This window comes from Balaenoptera acutorostrata, chromosome 6 (genome assembly GCF_949987535.1).
Source record: "Balaenoptera acutorostrata chromosome 6, mBalAcu1.1, whole genome shotgun sequence".
NCBI lineage: Eukaryota > Metazoa > Chordata > Mammalia > Artiodactyla > Balaenopteridae > Balaenoptera > Balaenoptera acutorostrata.
The window spans coordinates 98,632,153-98,645,716 of record NC_080069.1 but is presented as its reverse complement, the minus strand read 5'-3'; the positions used below and the strand labels follow the sequence as shown (position 1 = coordinate 98,645,716).

Below are 13,564 nucleotides of genomic sequence, written 5' to 3'. Positions count from 1 at the left end.
GCTATACTGATGAGGTGCAGGCTGGGCTTCTAATCTATGCCTGGCAACCCACTGAGGCTAAGAGCAGCCTCAACAAAGAGGCCAAACCCCCTCCCCCAACCCCACATTCTCATCTGGTGTCTGAAACCTCCTTCGAAAAAAAAGATGAGTACAATGATGATAGAATTTTTCAATATAGGCAACTTGGATTTTCTCAATCATATACGATGTATGAGATAAAAATAGCTTCAGAAGACATTACAATATTTACAATGATGTAGAACACAATCCAAACACAACCTCTGTCCTTGCCTTGCAAATGCAGCTTGAAGGCAAGTTGGTTAGACTTCTTTTCCAACCAGGTGCCCTCTGCTAAGCCCCTTCTGTCTACATGGGAAAAGTTGCCGCTGCTGTTGTAAACAGTAAAGAAGTGAACTAGCAAAGAGTGTATGGCAGTGGGGACACTTGGCTCGGACCTCTGGGCCTTCCATTTACTAACTGCACAACCTTGAAACGTTAGCTGAACCTGATCGTCATCTGTAAAATGGGATAATAGGGGCCTATCTGACAGGGTTGGAGGATCAATCAGACAAAGGACATGAAAGGTCTAAGTAAGCAGTAAAAACAAGCGGTGTATTTATAAGACATGGTACGTGTTCTACTGAGCTGGCAGTTTAGGAGAGGAGGTGATAAATTGGAAAATTAAGTGAAATTCAAGTTATTGCAAAAGCCCAAATGTGGAAAGGATTTATCTGGCCTAGAGATCGTCAGCCACTTTTCTTCACAAAGAAGATTCGAACTGAATCTTTAGGGGTGGGTGGAAGTCTTCTAGGAGGACAAAGGGAGGCAGTATAGCATATGCGAGGGGAAAAAAATGGATGCTCATTTCCGGAAATAGCCATGTCAGTTGACTTGACTGGTTCATAAGGTGCATTTTGAGGGATAGGAATTACAGAAGTGGGAGGTAGGGAGCCTCTAATTAGGCTTTTGTTGCTTTGTGCTGAAAGGGGAGGCCTTTCTGTTGAACACACTGAAGGACCAATGGAGGCTTTATAAAGGATAGTGACATGAATAGATTTGGGTGTAGAAAGGTCACTCCGGAAATACTGATTAAGATGGGCAGGAGCAGAGTGAGACAGGAGGCAAGAAGACCACAGTTGGAGGGGGTGTTGCAGGAATCCTGGTAAGGAGAGACAGGGGCAGCAGTGATGGAGTGGACATTACTTATTTGAAAGATGCTAAGAAGGCAAGAAAGGCAGGACTCAGGAACTGATTGGTTGGGGCAGATAAAGGGGAATAAGAAATCAAGGCTGCCTCCCAGCTTACAAATGCAGGTGAATGAGTAAATAATTTGCACACTGACCAAGAGAGAAAGAAAAGAAGAGGAACAAATTTAAGAGTAAGCTGATGTGGGAGATAGTGAATTTGCTTTGAGGCATGTTGAGTTGAAAACTACCTGTGAAAATCCAGAAGGAAAAGTCCAGTAACTATGGAAATGAACATCTCTAATTTATGCGGGGAAAAACTCAGGGGAAAACAATCTCATGATGTGGAAGCTAAGAGTAGTTACTTGATGGCAGGATGTTCTTAGAAGAAGTTTGCTAATAGCAAATACAGTGGTTATTTTCAGAAATTGAACTGCTTGGAGGATTGTGTTTCTTTCTCCATGAGCCAAGCTCTGGGTTCAGAGCCACACAACCAACAGTGCTCAACCATATTCTTGAGGCTCCAAACAAAACTCAAGGACTTTTCAGCTGTGCCATGTCCAAGGTGAGATAACCCTGGACAATGGTGAAGGTCATAGACTAGTCAAATGAGACAGTGTACATGAAATTGCTTTGAAGTCCCTCAAGATACAGCAGTGTCTTCTCTCTTCCCTCGTTTCCTCACACAGGGGTAGCCCACAGCAATACGATCAGAAGTTGCGTCATGCCTGGCACATTATCTGACACACAGTAGTTATGCAGTTAATGCTTCGTGAATAAACTGCCGAAGGTAGGTACATGTCAATCAAACAGAATAAACATCCCAATGACTAATGATGAAAAATCTGAAAGTGAAATTAAGAAAACACTCCCATTTACATTGCAACAAATAGAATAAAATATCTAGGAATAAACCTACCCAAGGAGACAAAAGACCTGTATGCAGAAAATTATAAGACACTGATGAAAGAAATTAAAGATGATACAAATAGATGGAGAGATAAACCATGTTCTTGGATTGGAAGAATCAACATTGTGAAAATGACTCTACTACCCAAAGCAATCTACAGATTCAATGCAATCCCTATCAAACTACCACTGGCATTTTTCACAGAACTAGAACAAACAATTTCACAATTTGTATGGAAACACAAAAGACCCCGAATAGCCAAAGCAATCTTGAGAACGAAAAATGGAGCTGGAGGAATCAGGCTCCCGGACTTCAGACTATACTACAAAGCTACAGTAATCAAGACAGTATGGTACTGGCACAAAAACAGAAACATAGATCAATGGAACAGGATAGAAAGCCCAGAGATAAACCCACGCACATATGGTCACCTTACCTTTGACAAAGGAGGCAAGCATATACAGTGGAGAAAAGACAGTCTCTTCAGTAAGTGGTGCTGGGAAAACTGGACAGGTACATGTAAAAGTATGAAATTAGAACACTCCCTAACACCATACACACAAATAAACTCAAAATGGATTAAAGATGTAAATGTAAGGCCAGACACTATCAAACTCTTAGAGGAAAACATAGGCAGAACACTGTATGACATAAATCACAGCAAGATAATTTTTGACCCAGCTCCTAGAGAAATGGAATAAAAACAAAAATAAACAAATGGGACCTAATGAAACTTCAAAGCTTTTGCACAGCAAAGGAAACCATAAACAAGACCAAAAGACAACCCTCAGAATGGGAGAAAATATTTGCAAATGAAGCAACTGACAAAGGATTAATCTCCAAGATTTACAAGCAGCTCATGCAGCTCAATAACAAAAAAAACAAACAACCCAATCCAAAAATGGGCAGAAGACCTAGATAGACATTTCTCCAAAGAAGATATACAGATTGCCAACAAACACATGAAAGAAGGCTCAACATCATTAATCATTAGAGAAATGCAAATCAAAACTACAATGAGATATCATCTCACACTGGTCAGAATAGCCATCATCAAAAAATCTAGAAACAATAAATGCTGGAGAGGGTGTGGAGAAAAGGGAACACTCTTGCACTGTTGGTGGGAATGTAAATTGATACAGCCACTATGGAGAACAGTATGGAGGTTCCTTAAAAAACTAAAAATAAAACTATCATACAACCCAGCAATCCCACTACTGGGCATATACCCTGAGAAAACCATAATTCAAAAAGAGTCATGTACCAAAATGTTCATTGCAGCTCTATTTACAATAGCCAGGACATGGAAGCAACCTAAATGTCCATCATCAGATGAATGGATAAAGATGTGGCACATATATACAATGGAATATTACTCAGCCAGAAAAAGAAACGAAATGGAGGTATTTGTAGTGAGGTGGATGGAGTTAGAGTCTGTCATACAGAGTGAAGTAAGTCAGAAAGAGAAAAACAAATACAGTATGCTAACACATATATATGGAATCTAAGGGGGGAAAAAAAAGGTCATGAAGAACCTAGTGGCAAGACGGGAATAAAGACATAGACCTACTAGAGAATGAACTTGAGGATATGGGGAGGGGGAAGGGTAAGATGGGACAAAGTGAGAGAGTGGCATGGACATATATACACTACTGAACATAAAATAGATAGCTAGTGGGAAGCAACCGCATAGCACAGGGCGATCAGCTCGGTGCTTTGTGACCACCTAGAGGGGTGGGATAGGGAGGGTGGGAGGGAGGGAGATGCAAGAGGGAAGAGATATGGGAACATATGTATATGTATAACTGATTCACTTTGTTATAAAGCAGAAACTAACACACCATTGTAAAGCAATTATACTCCAATAAAGATGTTAAAAAAAAAAAACCATTCCAATGGAACTGGAGGAGGCTGGAAGAAGTTTGGGCTCCCCCCTGCCCCCAGGTAGAAGTGATGCCCGAAGTGAGTACATTCAGATTTTAATCAATGGTGGCATTTCACCCTGGCCACGTCTCAAGGGATCCGTTAGGGGGGTTGAAAGTGGGAAACTGAAATTTTCTTTCTTTCAAGGAGGAAATGAAAAGTTCCAAGAAGGGATGAGTGGGTGCGGCTTCTTTTTAAACAACGGTGAAATGTTACATCAGGTCATAAACCTGCGGTAGAGTTTAGTGACTGTGTTTAAATGGATGAGTCTCATTGCCTTATGAGATCCGGAAAAGCCATAAAAATTCATGGCCTACTTGTGGCTGAGCTCTAATAAAGGAATAATCGGTGCTTTAAGCGAGGGGTAATGGGAGGTACAGTGGGAGATTTACTGGAGCAATAAGGGCTGCAGAGAGAGAGTAGGTTTTTCATGCCAATTACACTGACAGACAACAGTGCAAGACTTCCCTGACACACACTTGCAATCCTGTTCTGTTAAGTGACAAGATGGGGTCCTTAGTTCTTCCTTCTCCTGCACTTGCAGGAATCAAGCCTTGGAGTTTTACTCAGGGCTCCTGTCATCAAGGTCAATAAATCTGCACTGAGGTTCCCATTAGAGATCACTTGGTATGGCAGAAAGAACTTGGAATGTGGATAAGGGAGGACTTTAGTTTTAAACCCAGCTCTGTCACTTACTAGATGGCTTTCTTATTGACCCTAATGATTCCTTCCCAATTACTCCTTCCTGTCCATTGCCATGGGACTTGGGATGTCTATCTATGGGAGAAGCCCTCACTGCTATCGCCTGGACTTCAAGCTTGGCCGTATGACTTGCTTTGGCCAATGGAATGTGAGTTGAAGTAACGTATGCCACAGTCCAAAGGAGCTTTAAGAGCCTTTGGGAGGGCAGCCATTGCTCTTTTCTCTCTGTCATGAGAATAATCTACCCCAAATCAGGATTGTATTTTAGTCCGGGTTCTGGAATAAAGAAGACCCATAGGGCAGAGCCAAAGCTGCCCTCAGACACTGCACTAGGAATGTAATATGATTGAGAATGAAAGGCTTGTTCCAAGACATTGAGACATTGGGGGGTGTTTGTTACCTCAGTATAATATACTGAAAGCTGACTGATACACAGAGTGATTTTGGGAAAAGCTCTTAACCTGACTGAGCACTATTTTCCCTAAAATGGTGACCGTACACCCACTTTTATGTTTGGGCGGACATCAAATGAGATTCTTGCGCCAGGTATGACAGGGAAGATGTGCCATTAATGGTGGGTTTTGGGGCTTCCCTGGTGGCGCAGCGGTTGAGAGTCTGCCTGCCAATGCAGGGGACACGGGTTCGAGCCCTGGTCTGGGAAGATCCCACATGCCGCGGAGCGACTGGGCCCGTGAGCCACAACTACTGAGCCTGCGTGTCTGGAGCCTCTGCTCCGCAACAAGAGAGGCCGCGATAGTGACAGGCCCGCGCACCGCGATGAAGAGTGGCCCCCACTCGCCGCAACTGGAGAAAGCCCTCGCACAGAAACGAAGACCCAACACAGACAAAAATAAACATAATAAATAAATAATAAATAAAAATTAAAAAAAAAATGGTGGGTTTTGTTCTTCTAATTTGCTACTCGATTAGAGAAATAAGGGAGGCGAAGTTGCTTTTTCAACAGGTGTGCTTCTGCTTAGCTACGTTTCAGTGACTTGTTGCTGTGGAGTCCCTGTGCCAATGCGGCAATCAGTGGCAAATTGGACATGTATGACACCCTTCTTCCAGGACTAGGGCAAAAGAGTTTCTCAGATCTTTTCATTACAGTCTTCACAAGCTGTGATAGAAATAGCAGCAGGTTCACTTTCACCCCATTACACGTCCAGTCAATGGAACGCTGCCTTTCCCTTACCTGGGGTGACGGTCAGGCAGCTAAGCGCTGGCTCCTATGGCCCTGTGTACCTGGCCACACTGCTATGAGAGCCAGGGGACCGTGCTCATTGCAATCACAGTAATAGCCTCTTGCCCAGGCCCAGCCATATGTGGTTCACAAAGCTTCCACAGTGTTCATTTGGATTTTCACAACAGCTCTATGAGCTTTTCATTCCCTCACTCATTCATTCAACCGAGTGCCAGCTACGTGGTTTCTGCCTTCTTGGAGGTCGGTATTATTGTATTAGTGCCAGTTTATGACTAGGTATTGTATTTATTCAGCAAATATTATTTTGCATCTACTGTGTGCTGGGCATTGTAAAGTCAGTGAAGATACCCAAATGAACCAAGCCTGGTCCCAGCCCTCAAGGAGCTCACAACTGCAAAACGAGGATGCAGACACGTAAATCACCACGTCTGAAAGGTTATAGCAGAAGTGTGACCACAGAGGTTGAACCAAGTGTGTGGGGCACAAAGAAGTGAGACAGTGAGTCTGCCTGGAGAATCAGGGAACCCAGGCCACAGGAAGGGACACAGGGGCTGGGTTCTGAGAGATGATTGGTAGTGTACCAGTTGGATGAAGCGGAACAGAGGAGCAAACAGTAGAAACAATGTAGAGATTAGGAAGACTGTCTGTGCGTGGCTAGAGCACAGCGTCAGCTGGGGTCATAGGGAGAGATGGAACTCAATAGGTAGGAAGAAGTGTGTTGTAAAGAACCTTGAGGTACAAAGGAGTTTAACTTTATTCTGTAGGCAATGGTGAGACTTCACATAAAGTGTTCTAAACAGAGGACTATCGTGGTCACATTTTTTTAAAGAGATCACTCCGGCAACAATGTAGTCTATTGGAAATAAGAGACTTGGGTAAAGGAAACCAGTTAAGAGGTTAATTCCAAAATCCAGAGTCCTGAACTAATGTGTGCTCACTCCAAAGTCTTGTGTTTCTGCCAAGGACTTGTACTCATAGGGAGATGTCACCCGTATATCATACCATCTCTGCCCTTCCTTTGGGAAAAGCACACACTTAACAAATGATCCACCCACTTATCCCTCTGATAAAAGACTATAATTAATGATTATAGTCTTTTATCAGAGGGATAATCGCTTCCCAGATACCTCACACACTCTCTCTGGATGGTGATCCCAAGATCAGGGTCACCAGGATAATCAGCTAGGGCTTGATGATGAATGGCAAACTAACATGTGCTCTGAGCACCAAAAAAGCAGGGATTTTTTAAAAAGTACGTGTAGACATTTTAAAATCATCATGGAAAAATGAGAACTTTGTTGGATTTGGATACACTTATTTTATAATTTACCTTTGTTTTCCATTGCATATAATGTGGGGAATAGTGGTGGCAGTGGAGGTGGGACACATATTTTTAGCACAGAAGTCTTCTAAAGGACTCGGTCTGGCCCTGATTATGCCCTCTTTTCTCTGGTCGCACTGCAGGTGGCCATAGCCATTTCCTTCCTTGGAACTCCTTTACAGAGAGAGTCTAGACAGCAGCAAGCAGGAAACTGCAATGAATTGGATTCATCATTCACAGCAATGCCGTGGACATCACCACCGCCCTTAGTAAGGCTACACGAGGGGACATGGCTAGCAACTCTCATTGCTTAACTGTTCCGGTTTGAACTCCATGTAAGTTTATTTGGGCAACAGAACTGGAACCAGAGTATTTCATACTTCGGTTACTCAACAGCAGTATTAAATTGAGATCCTCTATACGGTCAGGGCTTGAAAGTCTTGGTGATTATTGCAGGGCAGGTTTCTTAAGCTGTAGATAAACTACTCCAAACTAGAGCAATCCCAACACTCTTCCAAGGGATCCCGATTGGAGGCCCATCTGTTTCAAGAAGGTCAGCTCCATAGAGAGAGGCTGAGAGGAATAAGCTGTTCTGTTAACAATATAAGTCATTGCTGTTCCCAAAATGGTTCCCAAACACTTGCACAACCCAGTAGGCTATACTCCACTAGAGAACCAAAATCTGAAAGGTCTATTCAGGCTTTCTAGGCCAGAGTCGTTCAAAATCACACTGTAAGCTTTCCCTACTAATTCTATCTTTATTCTTTGGTCACAAGCCACAAGCTTTCCAACAGAGTTCTCTTGAGATAATAAAGATACATATTGAGCACTTACTATGTGCCAGGCATATGCTAAGTGTTTTACATGCATTCTCTGATTTACTTTTCATATCTATGGGGCATAAACTATTATTATTATCCCTATTTAGCAGATAAGGAAACTGAGACACAATGATCTTTGGTAACTAGGCCAAAGTCATAGAGTAAGTAAGTTTTGGAGCCCAGGCTGGAATTTAGGAAGCCTAACTCTAGAGCCAACCTTCTTGACCATTTGCTTTCCTGCCTAGGAGTTTAACCTGATCTTTTATTCCAATTTACAAGCATTTGTTAACTTCATTTGTAGGGGAGAAAACGGAGGTGAGAGAGGTTAAGTGACTTGCCTCAGGTCACATCGCTAGTGGTGGTAGAGCTGGAACAGGCATACAAAATCATTGCCTCCTTGATTTCTTAATTTGACATCCTCATTTTAACCTAAACTAGGCCGAAGACAATTTTATCCCCTCAAGGGAAAGAACAAAGGGAGGTGGGAGTGGGGTGTCATTTATTGAGCTCTTTCTAAGCATCAAGTAATCTGCTAGGCACTTTATATCCGACATTCATTCATTCAAGCAACAACCTGGAAATGTTGGCATTATTGCTTCCATTTTCCAAATGAGAAAACAGAGGCTTCAGGAGGTCAGGGAAACCTTCCCAGGTACCAAGTGATGGAGCTGGGGCTCTAGACCCCATCTTTGTGAACATGATGCCCAGGTTCCTCTACCAAGAATTTAATAGTGGGTTTATCCCTTGCAGGTGTGGATTTTATTCCGTACCTGCTTTTACCAGGTCATCAAGGATGAAGGAGTAAAATGGGTCTTGAATCAACACAGGCAATCTTCTTCCATCACCCCCTCACAAGATCCTCCCCACTATGATTTAAATTGAATTTGTAAGCAGTTTCTCCAAGGCTCTGGGTCAAATGGCTTGTGATGTTTCGGGAAGATTCCTCCCCCTGATTCTGTTTCCTGACTCTTCTCATTGGGCCCAGCAATGAGAAGCCTCACAATTTATTTAAAGGTTACCCACCAGAGAAAACATCTTCTAGACCTTGGCTTGAAATTGCTAGGTGAGCCAAGTCATATTTTAGGTACAATGAATGTGTTATTTCCCAAGTATTTGGGGTTTAATACAGCAACAGAAGACTCTCACCAGAAACCGTCCCCCCTAACTTTGAAATATGTGTGTACAGCAGAGAAAATTTTCTGGTTTTGATGCCCTTGCAAAAATTGTCAACACACTGTATCTTTTTTCACAGCTCTTTGATGTACTTGAAGGGGTTTCTTCCTTGAACAAGAAGCCACAACTCCAAATGTGTTTAAAACAGAAGCCCCTAAACATTTGAAGTTCAGTTCAGAATTCCTAAGCAGAAACTTGGCAAGAAGTCCTAACTTAAATTAGGAGAAAGGAAAAAAAAAAAAAAACCCCTTCTCTCATCCATAAAGTATCAAATGTATACTTCCCAATAGAAAACAGACTTTTCACATCCATGTCATGCTGGTCTATCTTTTTATTCACTGCATTTTCCCCACAGAACTTAGACTTTTCGACTCATATCAAAAGCACGGTAAAGACCATTTGGATGTACTGCTTTCATCTCAAATTCAACAAGCCCAAGTCTGAACCTGTAATCTTTTCTCTACTCGGTGTCCTTTGCTTTCTTCTTTGTCTCCCCATCATATAGGCTCAAAATCTAGACAAGGACAGGAAATATGCCTTAATTATCTTTATATGCTTAGTACCCAGGCAGTGCTGGTACATAGAAGATGCTCAATAAATACTTGTTCAATAAATAGATTTAAAAGTCGTCTTCTCCTTTTCTCTCTCCTTCGCCCATGCATCTTATCTCTTCAAAGCCCTTACCACTTGTGTTTTACAATATGGTACCCAACAGCCAAATATGGCCCATCTGATCAGGATGCAGCCTGTTTAAGAATTTTATGGAAAAAACAAAAAACAAAAACATATAAAATCAGCCAGAAATAGAAACTAAGAGGCCAGTGGTTCCAAGTAATTATGGGTCTGAGTGCAGATTAGGGTCATTCTAAAAAGAAGTGGACCCGGTGTAACTGTCACTGAATCTATGAACAATTTTAATCTTACATATTAAATTACTTTATAAGATCAAGGTAAAGGTAATGGATCATTCCAAAGGATTTCTTACCAAAAACTAAGTATGCACCATATCATTAACATAAACTTCTTAAGAGCAGAATCCATAAAGCCCCTTTGAAGTCACTATCATGCTTTGAACATGGAAACTACTTACTAAAGCTTCCATGTATCCTTGAATCTCACTTGAGTCATTGTGCCCAAACTAAACATCAGCTATTAGCCCTCTTTTAAACTAAAATGTATTAACAATAATGAATAGGCTTCATTACACTCTATTTCTGATTATGGGGTTCTCTATAAAAACCATATACCTTTACCTTTTGTTTTCCTTCAGTTATTTATCTCTCCCCATTCTTTTAATATATACTATGAATCTTATGGCTACTGCTGTAGTTCATACCTTCCTGCTCCACTAGATCAGCTGTTCTTAACTTGAGGTCTACGGTATAGAAGAGAGACTGTGGAAGTAGAGATAAGGGCCCAGAAGCAAGAAAGCAGCATTGACTTCAAGCGGGCATGAGTCTAGAGAAACCTCAGACACGCTGACGAGAATAAGCAGATTCTGGAGGAAGGACCCGCAGGGTTTAATATGCACCAGGCATAGTTTTAGGTACTGGGGGGGAAAGCAGTGAACACAAATCCTGCCCTCCTGACCCTCCATTCTGATGGAACAAATGGCTAGCAAACAAATAAATACATATTATGAAAAACAGTCATGAGTGCTACGGAGACAAATGAAAGAGGTAAGGAATGGAGAGTTCTATAAATTGCCATTTTATACAGGGTGGTCAGAGAAGGCCTCCCCGAGCAGAGAGCTGATGGGAGAGAGAAGAGGGATTTGCTGTTATCTGGGGAAGAGCCTGAAGGCAGGGGAAACAACTGAAGCAAATGCCCTAAGGTGGGAAAAGCCTTGGACCAGCTTCAGCAGCAGAAAGCAAGGTGGCCAGTATGGCTGGAGCAGAAGGTGGGAAACATCATGTACAGTCTTGTGCTGGTGAGAGGGCTCACACTTTCACTCTGAATGAGTGTCTACTTAAAAAGACAATCTTTCCCTGATTCTATTCCACCAGCACGCTGGTTGTCCGTCATGTTCCAAGCACTCTGATAAGCTCTGGGAACGTACACGTAAATAAGATCCAGTCCCTCTTTAATAAGGAAACAGATATTTAGACAGATGAATCTAATGCCAGGCAGCAAATAGGCAAGTGCTGTTAAGAGAGCTGGGTGGTCTGCAGGAGAGCTGAGACCCCTCTCAGCTTCAGAGAGGAGGTAGTCAGGTTTGGCCCGTGGAAATAGTTCCGATGTGATGGACCTTGAAGGATGGGCTGGATTTGAATATGGGCATCACTGAGCTACAGAACTTTCTAAGAAAACAAGTCGGGCTTCCCTGGTGGCGCAGTGGTTGAGAGTCTGCCTGCCAATGCAGGGGACATGGGTTCGAGCCCTGGTCTGGGAAGATCCCACATGCCGCGGAGCAACTGGGCCCGTGAGCCACAACTACTGAGCCTGCGTGTCTGGAGCCTGTGCTCCACGACAGGAGAGGCTGCGATAGTGAGAGGCCCGCGCACTGCAATGAAGAGTGGCCCCTGCTTGCCGCAACTAGAGAAAGCCCTCGCACAGAAACGAAGACCCAACACAGCCATAAAAATAAATAAATTTAAGAAAACAAGTCAAGAGACAGAGGTGAAAATATGCCTGATATTTTCAGACAATTGTGAGAATTGCCTGAGATGGGAAATGCTTGAAGGTGAGTAATTGGAAATGGGTTTGGACAAAAGGTTTGAAATTATATGTTTGAGGTACATAGAGGCAAGACAGAGAATTAGTGAACCCTTATTAGCTCTGGGGTATAATATGCCTTCTACATCATTTCCAGATATGGATGTTTACATCTATATATGAAGATTTCATAGGAGAACAGTACATGCAATGAACGTACAGGAATTAAATTGAACTCTCCTTTGGTGATTTGGTGAAAAATTTTATATTAGATTCGCTATTAGAGATAATTTATTATAAACCCTTCCCTCACCCTCCAACATTGCACTGTCGAGGAGTATGAGTCCTAAAGGTTTAATAGGCAGTGAAAGGTCATGTTATTAATAACTGATGAATCAAGAATTGGACTAATGTCCCATTATTTTCCTACCACATTTCTCTACTCAGCTCTATCTGGCTTTTCCATTACTGTACCAAAGTAAGGTGAGGGTGACACATTTAGTGCTTCAAATCCAGATCTTGAGCTGTCCTATTGTAATACACAGATGATATTAATGACTCATCTGCTATTCCTCCCCCAGCTGAGTGCAATCTACCTCCTTACAACTCCTTCACATTGTCAACGGTGACTTAGCTGCACAGCTGTAGGCAAGGCCTTCCAAATACTCAACTATGGCATCTTCCACCCCTGCTTACTTCTCTGCAGGACAAAAAAAAAAAAAAAAAAAAAAAGGAATTCCCTCCACCCACCACTACCACACCATTAAGAAGTTTTGTTTCCATTTATTTGCTCAATATTCCTTACGAGAAGATCTTGACTTGTTCTTTTTCAATAATTGAGCTTAGCAACCAGATTAACAAGCTTTTGGATGTTTCAAATTTATTTCTAATGAAAAGCAGAGTTGACAGAGAGCAAGAGAGAATGAGCCAGAGAGAATGAGCCAACTTAGCCACAAAAGTAAATTTTAGCTCTTTGCTCATATCTTAAAGAAAGACTAGAAAATTTGGAAAAATCCTTCCAGAGCTTGATGTTTCATTTGAATCTTGAAAATAACAAACTAGCCTCAAGACTCCACCTAATGGCTAGCTGTTTCAGGAAACCCTCGGTGAACAAACCCCACTCCCCAAATCTGTGTGCCCTTGAAATTCCATACATACCTTTAAGATGATGGCACAGACCGTACTGTGTTGTGATAATTGCTCTACGTGTCTCTTCTTTCTCACCAGGTTCACAGCACCTATCACAGTGGGGAAGAAAGAAGGAAGTTATCAAAGATGGGAGGGAGGAAGGAAATGTTCAATGTACATGTTTTCCAAACTAACTCAAGACACATGATCTGGCAAAGAATGTCTTGGCTGCTACTTAGTTAAGAGTAACTTGAAGAGAAATAGCTTGGGTGTCAATACTAGGATTCCATGCACACTGCTGGTTTCTGATGACACCAGAAAAGAATGTTCTAATTTGAGACTGAAAATCTATGATGCTCATACACTCTGCTCACATTACAACTCAAACCTGGACAAATGAAAATAAACATTTCTTGGATCTACGACTATTTTTATAAAAGCTTACACAGGCACTTCTTGGTCTAGATACATTAGTGTTTTACATATTTGATATATACATAATTTTATTTAGGCCTTTTAGTGAAATAATACAGTGATGCAATGTAA

General features: G+C 42.0%; 1 long non-coding RNA gene across 1 annotated transcript in view; it reads right to left on the bottom strand.

The window, feature by feature from the left end:
* Nucleotides 1–13,164, bottom strand: part of LOC130708527 (uncharacterized) — a 122,205-nt gene extending 109,041 nt beyond the window's left edge. Inside the window, exon 1 of the long non-coding RNA XR_009008759.1 lies at nucleotides 13,049–13,164. This is a non-coding gene — a long non-coding RNA (uncharacterized LOC130708527). The remainder of the gene's footprint in view (nucleotides 1–13,048) is intronic.
* Between the last annotated feature and the right edge of the window lie 400 nt (nucleotides 13,165–13,564).